This window comes from Ambystoma mexicanum, chromosome 5q (assembly GCF_040938575.1).
Source record: "Ambystoma mexicanum isolate Mex_15411 chromosome 5q, UKY_AmexF1_1, whole genome shotgun sequence".
NCBI lineage: Eukaryota > Metazoa > Chordata > Amphibia > Caudata > Ambystomatidae > Ambystoma > Ambystoma mexicanum.
This window is the reverse complement of record NC_090933.1, coordinates 1,143,980,649-1,143,993,125: the sequence shown is the minus strand read 5'-3', so window position 1 is coordinate 1,143,993,125 and position 12,477 is coordinate 1,143,980,649. Positions and strand designations below refer to the sequence as shown.

General features: G+C 43.2%; 1 protein-coding gene across 4 annotated transcripts in view; it reads left to right on the top strand.

Moving 5' to 3' along the window:
• The window catches only part of LOC138497931 (CMP-N-acetylneuraminate-beta-galactosamide-alpha-2,3-sialyltransferase 1-like), a 278,656-nt gene that overhangs the window by 133,420 nt on the left and 132,759 nt on the right, over nucleotides 1-12,477 (top strand). The gene's annotated exons all lie outside the window — the stretch shown is intronic.

The window sequence follows — 12,477 nt, the reverse complement described above, 5'->3', positions numbered from 1 at the left end:
TAATAAGACATTAGGGGGTCATTACGTGGTTGCCAGTCCGGAAACAACGGTACCAATAAGCATGCTGATACCATTGTTTCCGGACAGGCAAACTACGAGTTCTGCGGGTGGGTGCCTTTCTGCCCTCCGAGTCTGACATGGTGGGCGGAAAGGCTCCCACTCACAGACCTTGTCGGATGCACCGGCACCATTCTTGAATGCTGCCGGTGCATCCAACCTCCCCATTCCCATTGAGTCCAATGGGACTTGAATGGGAATGGGGTGCAATATTTTCTGGCGCCTGGTAATGAGGAATTACCGGGACAGCCAGGGCTTTAATGCCCCGGTAGGCCCCATTGCCGGACGCCTGAAAAAAAATGACTCCAGCACGGCTACCGCCGGACTCATAATGAGAATATTATTCACAATAGTATAGATTATTAAACGTTACATATGCCTCAGTATGAAAAAAGATGTATGCACTGACAGGATACCCATTGTGGTTCAAGGGGACGCCATTCCACCTTGCAAAAGCTTAATTAAAACCCTATTTTTATGAGGCAGTGGGGTCTACCACTTGTCTCCATTTTCAGCCTTTCCGTCACATGTTCCTGAAACAGGCGCTGTGCTTCCATGCATCAGTAGGTAAAACTCAAATAAAGGCCATTTTATTTACTTAAAATGGTTTGATAAAAGCCTCACCAACCCTACCCTGAAAAGAAATTCCCTGCCTATCAACATAAAACAAAAGGAACACTTTAATAAAAGAAATCTGTCCCTCACACTTATACATACAACAAACATATGATGGAAATATATGGCAATTCAAATGTAACAAAAGTTAAATTATGACCAACATAAACTTAATAACTATTTCACTTTGTAAATTGGGTAATGTTCCCTTCCCCAGATTCAAAGCAAGAATTGTATTAATAGTTCAAAATTAGGAAACTTCCATTCTACAACAAAGTTCAGTTGATAAGGTTCGTCTTGCTCCAAAAGTCTCTCACTTGGAAATGGCAACTAGTTGTCTCTACACTTGTAGCAAAGAGTTCAACACAACTTCTTCTTAAGGAACAAAAACACTTCCACAATTCATTGTAGCAATAGGCAGTAAGATTTCACTAAATAATGTAGTGGTCTTTGCCACTTCTTCTTCTTCACAGTCTGTAACCACAACTCAGTACTTCAACAACTTCTACCTGATCACTCACCTGCCAGGTACGCCACTTCAAAGTCCATTGTCCTGGTATACTCGCCTGCCTGGACTAAAAGCTTCTAACACTGATACACATACCTCAGTGGTAAAGTTCACTTCAAACAATTTAGCAATCAATACTTCTTCTGAAAAGACATGAGACACATTGGCATTGTTTATGCCACATGTAATGCAGGTTTTTCTCCTCTCCTCCCAAAAGCTTTCTATCAAGAGGGCTGCTCTTCTGCCACAACTAAGTCTTTTGGCTTTCAACAATATCAAAATCAACAACTTCAGTATGGGATACTTCTTCTGGGAAAACATGTACCACTTTGGTACTGTTTGCTCCACCCATGTGATTACCATAGGCAATGCCGAATGTGCTTCTCGCCTCCTGAATGCTTTCCTTCAGGAGGGCAGCTCGTCTGACACTCTTGTTTTCCCACAATACTAGTGAACTCACCCGGTGATGCATGCGCTTTCACTAGCTCGAATGCCACTGCCACTCTCAGTGCCTTTCACCTGTCCAAATGGCAGCTCATGGGTCTGCATGTCTCTCTGTCATGACCCTCTTTACTTTCTAAAACAGGGGTTCTCAATGAAAGTATGGCTTGAGACGAAAAGTGTACGCTACATCTACAGATACTTTGGGCATCATATAAATTGTATAGGTCATAACAATGACAACCAAAAACAGAGTCTACAAGACAGTCTAAAGATCCCTCAGGGACCTCTATGGGAAGAAACCATAGCTCACAGTGTGTCGAGCTCCACATTGATAGATGCACAATTGCTCAAACCCTACAACACCGCAAGTGACTCTTTGATTGGCAAACACTGTACAATCAGCTGGCATGTGTACCCTAAATCGCAGAAAAGATAAATCTCAGGGCTACAGTCTGCATTAGGAAAAATGAAGTCAGACCCCACGTCACTTTCAAACAAAACTATGAACTGTAGATGGCTGAATTTATGGAGGGGATTGCCTCACCGAAGCTATTACACAAATATGTGGTACCATCTCACACATCAAGGCAGACACCACTGCCATAAGGGTTGGTTTGAATAAATTGGACAATGACATAGAGGTGGCTGAACATAGTCTGTCTATGGGGATGAAACTTGAAAGATCGGAAAACTGGCCTTGGAAATGACAACACCACACTCAAAGGCAGACAATTACAGAAACTGGAACCACAATAACGTTGAGTGTCCCAGAAGACAGTGAAGGAAAAAGATAATCATATCCACTCAGAAATTAAATTCCTAATTCTTGATATGCCGTTTCATGGTACGTTTGATAGTTAGCAAGCTTTTCAGCTAGGCCTGCAAAGAATGAAGCTAACATTTGCAAGACAAGATGATTCATCCTATACCTGCTCAAGCACATACAGGCTAAAGACATGTTTCATTCTGCTCAGAATGGCCACCTCCTCAAGCGGAATGGACACAGACTTTCCATCATTCAAGATTTTCCAGCAAAGACCATGGACACTTATGAAGGTTCCTGCCTAATTTACCAGTGCTACGATCAGTAAACATCCAATGTGGTCTCAGTAGCTCTGCCCACAAGGTGATAATGGATACAGACAAGAGCTTGTTCTGTCATAAACTGGTTGGCCTCTAAATTTTGATTAGCTCGCTAAATCAGGCACAAAGTATACATCACCCACTGACCATGGCGAGTCCCAAATTCAGACTAAAAGAGTGGGTTGATGGCTCTAGAAGCTCAAAAAGCATAAATTATGATTTACTGCTTATGCTTGGCCCAGTCACTTGTTCAGAAAACTAAGAACAAGTTGCAGAAGGATATGTACTTTTTTGCATTTTGGAATGTTCTTTTAGTGTAATTAGCATGTCTGCTGCTGAAAATCCTGGTCTGTTAAATTGGCAATATTATTATTATTATTATTATTATTATTATTATTATTATTATTATTATTATTTTGTACACTTTTCACTTGAAAATCCTGGACCACTGGTAATGCAAGACCTCATATTTGTATCATTGGTGATAGATAACAGACCATGTATTTCCATAAAGCTATGGAATCCTTAATGACCCACATCTTAATGGTTGTCCTTAGTCTGTTTTGTTTGGAAGCAGTCGGCTAGTCCTCATTTAGTGTTTCCCATCCCTTTGCTCCCACCACCTCACTAATTTCCACATACAGAGCTTCTACATGTAGGATTACGGCGCTCACTTAGTTAAGAATATATGTATTCTGTGCATGTCCATACTGTTGATAGTATAGTACAGGTCCAGACATGTGCAGGGCATTTTGATTCCTATCAAATTAATGAAAATACTGTCCCAGCAGAGAAACACATGAGAACTTTCTTTCATTCCAGAAATGTGCCTTAGCAGTGTGCTGTCCTTAAAATTGATAAAGGCTGGTCTTCAGGCCCAAGTACCTGCCCACCCTGCCACCCTCCTGCACTTCCTCCGGCCCACCCCTTGCACTTGGGTGTCGATCTGTACCCATACAGTCCCCCACCCACCTTTCTTCTGCACTTATCAGATATACCCGATCCGACTAACCTAGCACTTGCCACTTGCTGGCTGCACTACCACTGTTTATCACCTTTATTTATTTATTTTACTTACGATTATTTATTCTGTTCTCTCCTCTGTTCCACACTTTCCATTTCTCCCCCTTCCATGCACTTTCCCCCTTTTCCTTTTCCCATGCACTTGAGCATTCTCAATGTCACTGGGCCTAGTAAGATCATTGTTTTTGTTCTCCCCTGTTCCCCTCCCTTTGCTTGGTCGTGCTCTGAAACACTTGTGTACGAGCGCAATATAAATAAAATATACTTTCATTTCATTCAGAGAGCAAATGTGTTTTGGAAGTGGTGCTAACAAATATATATTTTTGTCAGTATAAAGTTTGTTCGGAAAACAAATTCCATCAAACTTTTTAAAATGATACAATAATCGATTTTTATACAAAACAGATTAAAATCAGTGAACCCCAGGAATAAAATTGAGTTAAAGAAGAAAAATCCACTTCATACAAAGGTTTAAGAAGAACATCAATTACGTTAATCATCAGCAAAAAGAGTCTCTCTATTTCTAGATGAGGATCTAAGGAAACTCAGCAATGCATACTCTATTAGTGGTGTCTCCACCTTTTGCAGAAACTAGAGCTGGTTTACATTGCCGAAAATTCTAACCTTTGAGCAATGGGATTAAGAAGTGTTGACAGGGTTTAGCGTTGGCCATGCAGAAGAATAGCAAATGTGCCTAGTCTTAAATTGCCCCTTTGCATATCCTACGGCTTTTACTAGTAACTTGGTTTCCTGTCTACTTCGCTGTAATCCCATTGACGCAGATGGCATTAAACCTTGCTCTGGTGATAAGGACCCATTCAGACCTAGTCTTGGGGCATGTCAAGTAACCAGACAGCTGACCATCAGCCAGGGGTATATGTGCTCTGCTAGCAGGCGTCAAAATCTCCAAGCATTCTTTAACCAGGGTTCTTCTTAAATGTAAGTCTGCCATAATTGTGGTAGCCATTACTCTTGTTATACCCCAATAATTGAAAATAGAGGAGGCAAAATGACCCTCCTATAGAGATTCCAGTACCTGACATGTGATTCCTAACATATTTGTTTCCCTTCGCATGGTGTTGGTTAATTTCTCTTTGGTCAAATGTGTCACTAGACCATACACTTAAGCAGAACCTGACTGTTTCTAGTACTTTGTAATCTTCAAGAAATGGAGCAACCAATCCTTTATGCACTGCATAATTGGACATGGATGAGGGAAGGCCAGAATATGTCTCAGGAATGCATTTTCAAGTGTTATTAAGGATGAGATATGACCAAACTCCCATATGCTTGCCCCATACATAGCTACTCCTTTTGGTTTGGATCTGTATACTCGGAGCATCATTTGAATGGGTTGAGCTTTTTAAGATGTAGTGAATCTCTTTATTCCATGACTGCTCTGTAACATCTTAGATGCTTCGTTCCCAATATTTCCATTTCCATTAGAGCCCTCAGAGAATGAGGTGCCCAAATAATCTAAGGATTCCACAATTTGCATCATTTTTACATCTATCAAAAAGGACAAGGATATAGCCTTTTCAGAATGCCCTTCTGTTTACAAACCAGAATTACAGATTTGGAAACATTGCGCAACATATCTAAATATCTACTATAGTCATAATAGGCATCCAGCAGTTTTTGGAGTCTGCACGGAATCCTCGCCAGCAGCATGGTACCATCCCCATATGCTAGGACAGGGACATGTTGTGCACCAAGATGAGGAATGTCCTAATTACATCAATGACCTTAGCAATCACTTAAATAATTGTAGAGGGAAAAAACCAGGGGTGCAAGTACACACACCTGGTGAACTCCAGTTCTCAGTGGAAACATCAGTGTACAGTGTCCATCAAAATAGGGTGGATTTATGTGCATGGAAAGTAGAAAGGCTATGGATAAGGTTGGATGGACAGTTCATTTTACAGAGACACTGCCATATATTTGCCCTATTAACTTTATCAAAGGCAGTGCTCAGGTCCATATATGCCATACAGATGACCTCCTTTTGCAGGTAAATTGAGTTGGCAGCAATCTGGTATAAATTGAGTGCCTGCTCATTGGTACTCAGTCGCAACCACAACCTCAGCTGGCTATCCACATGGATGTGTTGACTATCCACCCAATCTTTCTTGTCAGGCCAAAACTGCCCTACCAAAAACTTTAAAGTGGGAGTCCAGGAGGGAGATAGGTATGTAAGCTGACAATGATTCTCTGCTCCCCTTCTTAAAAAGGGGGACTATTACTGCAAACCTCAACACACTGGGAATGATCCTTGTTCCAACATGTTCCAACAGAAGGAGCGTCTGAAAACTGAGGACCAAAATTCTTTGGGAGAGTGGAACAAGTCTACAGGGATATGTCGGGCTGGGACTTTTCCCCATGCTTGCTTTCACCAAGTGAATGTGTGAGAATCATGACTCAATCTTCTGTGGTATAATGCACTGGTCGTCCTTACTCTCAACATCAGCCTCGATAACTATCATCTGGAAATCTGCATGTAATACAGAGAAGTGATTTGCCATGTGTTATCTGGGACATTTGTAGAGATGCCCATGTTGTTTGTGCACTATGTGCCACCTATTTTGGTCATAAGACTTTAGGGACTGTAACAAGCATACCTGGGCCTTTTACAGTCCTCATTAAACCAGGGAGCCTTCTTCCGGGTCTTACAAATATGTATGCCCAACATCAAATACCTCCTCCTGTTGGGATTAGGTGTGAATACTCCAAATTAAATTGGATTATTGCAGGAAATGTTAATCTCCCTCTTAACCACCATGCATACATGCAATCATCATAAAGGTTCACCAAATGAAGAAGTCATAGCATTATGAATTCCACCCTAAATCACAGAGTGAAGGGCCTATGGTAATCTTGAAAGCATGGAAAGTTCACACCTTCCCTGTCTTTAAGATTATGAAGTTTACTGATCTTAATTCAGGGTCTCTCATTTGCCCGAGAAAGGATGCAAGTGTCTCTTGAAGTCTAGGATAGAGGTCAGACCGTCAGAAGGGCAAGGTTTAAGTGTGCTTGGAGGTACAGAATCTTTGGTGAAATCTTCATGTTTATAATGGGGTGCGGTCAGGATGTCCTTCCAAGATGCATTTATTTATTTATTTATTAAACATTTGTATGGTGCCTGTACACCAGAAAGTGTTTCAAGGTGCCACAAGACAAAAGAGGAGTGGGGGAACACGGGAGAAAAAACAACAATAACGGTCCTATAAGGCCTTGTGACATTCGGATTGTGCAGGTGCAGTAACAAGAAGTGCAAAGGGTGGTAGGAGGGCCAGAGGGGGTATAGGGAGAAGGAATGGGGTAGGGAGATGAGGAGGAAGTAACCGAGGTGGGTGCCCAATGGGCTGAACAAGTGCTAGGGGGAGCAGGGAGGGCACATTTCAGCAAACTCAGAGGTAGGGGCAAGCTAAGTGTGAAGAAGGGGGTAGACCAGAAACAGTAGCTGGTCAGAGAAGGTTCCCGGGGACAAGTGCAGGTGAAGGCTGAGGGGTGAGGGAGAAGGCTGGTTAAGGAGGGCCTGACCACATTAAGACTAATAGGGTCACAGACAACTAGTTGCAATGGCAGGTGGATATCAGCACAGGAGGAGAGAGAGAAGGAGGAGGATAAAAGGAAGGTCTTGAGAAGCTTCCAGACCATAAGGAGATCCAGCTCAAGATGGAGAGGAGCAGGGAGGCCGTTCAAGAGGAAGGCTCCAGCCGAGGAAAGAGTTCTACCTCACACTCTCTGCTTAGAGAAACATCTGATTTGCAGAGTGTTTGAGGTAGAGTATTGAAGGGCTCTAGCAGGGAGGTATTAAAGGAGAGAATGTTGGATATAGTGATGTCCCATGCCACAGTAAGCCTCGTAGATGATGCAGGCCATCTTGAAATTGATCATTGCAGCCAATGGAGAGTTTTTGAGATGGGAGCGATGTGGTCCCTGGGCTTGAGGTTGAGGATAAGTCTTGCAGTCCTGGTCTGTATTAATTGAAGATGGCAAAGGGAGGAAAGAGGCAGATTATGGAAGAAGCTGTTGCAGTAATCCAACCTCGAGAGAACCAGAGCTGTGAGACATTGAGTTTCGGGGAAAAGGTGAGGAAAGGAAGAATGGAGGTAAAGCAGAAAGTGGCCCTTTTTGACCAGGTTAGCAATGTGGGGAGAAAAGGAGAGAGAGGAGTCAAAGATGACACCGTGGTTTTTATCCTCACATGAGGGTAAGGGGAGGAGGCCCAAGGAGGGTGGCCAGAGAGTAAGAGGTAAGGATGGGGCAGGATTCCCAATGAGAAGGATCCCAGCCTTAATGTCATTGAGGCAGAGATCATTGGCAGCACACCATGCCTGATTAGCAGTCAATCGGGAATAAGGGAGGCAGATGAAGAGCTAGAGCAGTCGAGCTTAAAGGAGAACTGTGTGTCATCAGCATAACACTGGAAATGAGGGGAGAAAGTGGAGATCAAGTGGGCATGAAGGGCAAGGTAAATGGTGAAAAGCCACAGTGAGAGGAGAGAGCCCTGAAGGACGCTGCAAGTAGAAAGGGAGATGGAGGAGAGGAAAGGGCCTTGTTGCACTTGTGAGGGCCAAAAGGAAGGAGGTCAACTAATCCAGTTCCAAGTCTGTAATCCCCAGAGTATGACAGAGTCGATTTATGAGGATGGAATGATTGACTGTGTCAAAGACAGAAGACAAATCGAGGAGGATGAGAACGTAAGGGGAGATAAGGTTTGAGCGCAAGTCATCACAGGTGTTCAGGAGAGCAGTTTACGGGCCTCTGGATGCTCTAAAGCCAGACTGTAGGTCGTGGAGACAGCCAGTAGATTCTGTGTGAAGGATCAGTTGGGAGAGGGCCAACTTCTCCAAGAGTTTGCCAAAGAAGGCGGTTGTGGGGATAGGGCGACTGTTATCCAGGCAGGAAAGGTCCGCAGACAGCTTTTTTGGGAGGCGGTGCACAAGGGAGTGCTTAAGGGTTGAAGGGAAGCAGCCAGTGGCAAAGGAGTGGTTGCAGAACTCAGCCAAGGAGGGAGCAACTGATGCAATGCTGTCCTTGAGAGTTCCGGAGGAGCAGGGAAGCACCTGCTTGGAGGAGACTTTCATAGAGCAGACTATTTTGGTGACCACATCCGGTGCTATGAGTGAGTTGGAGGAGAATAGGGGGAAGAGGAGAGGGGGGCCAAGGAAGTCCTGTGTGCAGGTGGAGGAGGGAGGGGAGTAGAGGCCATAGAGGATATGATGCCCTGAGTTTTGGTTGTGAAATGGAAGGCCAGAGCTGTGCAGATGGCCTGGGAAGGAAGAGAAGTGGAGGCTGCAGTAGGATTGGCAAGTTCCTTGCAGATGGGCCCGTAGAATCTATGGAACACTTCAACACCCAATCAAAACCTACTCAAGGGAATGTTATTTAAGTACCACTCCTGAGTGTTCTAAACATGTTACGTAACAGCAGTGATATTTACTTATCTGGGCATTTCATGTAATGGCAAATGCACCGGTTAGGCATAATAAGGGGATCACCACCACAGGATACTACAAGGCCACTCACATCTGACAGCCCACACATGTGACAGCACACAACACATGCCCAATCTTTTGCATCTACAGATGGGACTTTGTGGGCCGCTGTAATACCAAAATTGAAACTGGTTGAAAGGCTGTTTTGCAGCTAATTTGTACTGAAAGTGAGCATGCGCCCAGGAATAGAAAGAAAATACGCCTGGCGTAGGGCTGTGTTTGCAATTCTAGTGCAGGAGACTTTGGAGAGAGGCCAGTCTGTGCTGGAAAAATATTCAATAGTAAAAAATACAATTTCTAGCATGGGGACCATACTAGAATGTGTATTTTTGTTATTTTATTGATAGCCACTGAACAAAATTCATAGTCCTTGCCAGGAACACTAGACCCACGATTTAGCAGGACCTTTTTGCTAAGTTACTGAACGTCATCTTGTTAAAAACAAATTTTCTGTAGTCCTGATGAAGCACATGTCCCTCGGTGCAAATGATGTGTTGCTTAGTTAACAGCAATAAAATACCCCAAAAACAAAAGAATCTCATATTTTCAGTAGGAAATGCATGCGCCCATACTGCATGCGACCTCTTCCTTTGAGATTTTCTAGTATGCCTGCAGATGGGCACACAGATCCCACCAGGAGCCGCAAGGTTTGGCAGCCCTATTTACACAGGACTACTCCTTGGCCACTCAAATGCTACATGGAGTGACCCATGAGCACTCAATTCAAAAGATCGGCTTAGCCCTGCCCAGACCAGAATCAGAAAATATCAACTATTTGTTGCACGGCGGACTAAAAAACAATGCAGGGGTTGGGGGGGTAACAGCATGACCTCCCCTGCAAGACTATCATGGGCCAACCTTCTTGCCAAAATCATCACTGCAACATCTTAGTGATAAAGCAAGCTCTGCATAACTGAAAATTCAGTTGATATGGACTTCAAAGGAGTACTTTCACTCTTGAGTTCTTAACACTGTCTTCAAATATTTGGCATACACGCCTGTTCAGTATCCCTCTTGCCAGTCACCTGCACAAATACATGATCCTCTTTCTTTTCCATCAACAACCTGCCCATCACCAAACAACACTTACCTACAACTAGTCTCTCCACTCTGTTATGTGTGACTCACCCAAGTGTATTGCCCATTTAAGATGTGCAGTTATGTGTGTACCCCTCCCATGTGTATTGCCCTTTTAATATCGGACACGCTAATAAAAGGAGCCCCCTGCAGGCACGTGCAGCAGAATGGCTGCAGACTTCCAAAGAGGAAGGCCTGAGGCTGTCTCTCATTTAGGCCTGCAGGACGTCCCCATGTGAGCACAGGAGTGCAGGCCATGTTGCCATGGGACCCTCTCGCCAGCAAGGTGGCAAGGGTCCGCATGTGCTGGGTAGGGTCTGCCCTGCCCCCATCTCATACCAGGTGTTCCCTGGCAACCCCCTGAGGCACCGGGCCTTATATAGCGCTTTCGGCAAAGAGATTGAAAATAAATAAGAAAATGGTACAAATATAATGCACAAGTAATGTTACAATGTTACATTATGATGAAGCCAACAGATGTGCTTTAAGAGAGGAGCAGAAAGAATACAAAGAGAAAGAAGAACGAATATCGAGGGGTAAAGTATTCCAAAGTTTAGAAGCCAATAAGGAAAAAGATTGAAAACAAGAGGCTGCACCAGGAGGTTTATGCGGGGCCAAGTGAAAGGGAGATTGTGAGCAAAGAGAATGGGAAAGTGTATAGAACTAAACCAAGGAGGAGCCAACACAATGGTTCATTTAAAGACAATGCACAAAAAGTGGAATAACAGGCAGGTCTCAAAGGAAAGCCAGGATATAGAGAAGAAAGCATTTGAAGTAGAGGTTTGAGGGGGAAGATGGAATAGAGTACGAATAGCAGAGTTGTAGATTTAATGTAAAGGAGCTAGATGATAGGCTGGGAGACCAATAAGAAGGGATGAGCAGTTGTCAAACCTGGAAAGAACAAGCGAAGTTATGAGAAGCTTGACAATGTGAAATATCAAGAGAGCCCACATTTTATGAATGTTGAAAAGCTGAAAGAAGCAGTGGCAGAGACGTGTGAAGCAACGAAGAAATTAGAGTGAAAAATTACTCCTAAATTACGAGCCAAAGTAATCAGAGGGTCACGAGATGGGGGAATGGAGATGAACGGGGGAGAGGGAGAATAAATAGTGACAGATGGAGGTAAAGGAACAGTGAATTTTTCTTGGATTGGACAATTTGTAGACAATCAGAGATGTTATTGTTGATAGTTTCAGAAAAGGCAGAGAAAGAGAGAAAGGTCTGTCCGTTGTCTTAAGGGACACCATTGGGAGGGGAGCAGGAGAGGAGACTTTACCAGCCGAAGGCACACAAAACAGTGATCAGAGAGACAAGAACTAAACCAGTTTAGAACAGAACCAATAATGCCAAAAGAGAAGACAGAGGACCGAAGGAGAGAGGGCTCCACAGTCTCAAAGGCAGCAGAAAGATCTGACAGAATGAGAATAGACGATAGTTTAAAATGTCAGACGGGCGCAAAGAGTATATGGAACAGCAAGTAAAGCAGACTCAGTCGAGTGCAGAGGACAAAAAGCCACATTAAAAGGGAGAAGAGAAGAGAGTTATGTTCAATATGGATAGAAAGCTGAGAGTGGACAGCACATTCCAGAAGTTTGGAAAGGTATAATTTCACACCACCAGTTCAAATTATTTGTTCTCTTCATAAATGTACATATTCAAGTTGGGTGTATTTTAATTTGCATTAGCACATGGACTTTGTTATAGACCTCCTTTCAGCCAATGGTAATGCTCCAAATTATGGTAATGCTCCAAATTACGTTTTCTCTGTTAGAGACCTCATTCAAAACAGATTGATTTAAACAGTAGCCTGTCAAGGAACATAGAAACAATGTTCTTCTGCTGTATTAAGGTAGAGATGATTATGTGCAGTTAAATTCCCCAAATTAACAAACAGCAGTAAAATACACGATACATCAAGTTTATTGTTACAAGGTCCATGTTCAATAAATCACCATATTAGCATTAAGAGTTGCAGTACTTGTGCTTATCTTGGGTATGCTATTAGTTTTTCCTCCATAAAAAAGGTTTTTCATTTCAAGTTGAAACACTGCATCTGCTAATACCCTTCGTATCTCAGGTGGGGTCATTATGGCTTGGGATAATGACTCGTTCCCTATATATATTCCTCAACTTCACTTTGGGCAATACATTATCACTTGATAATGACCC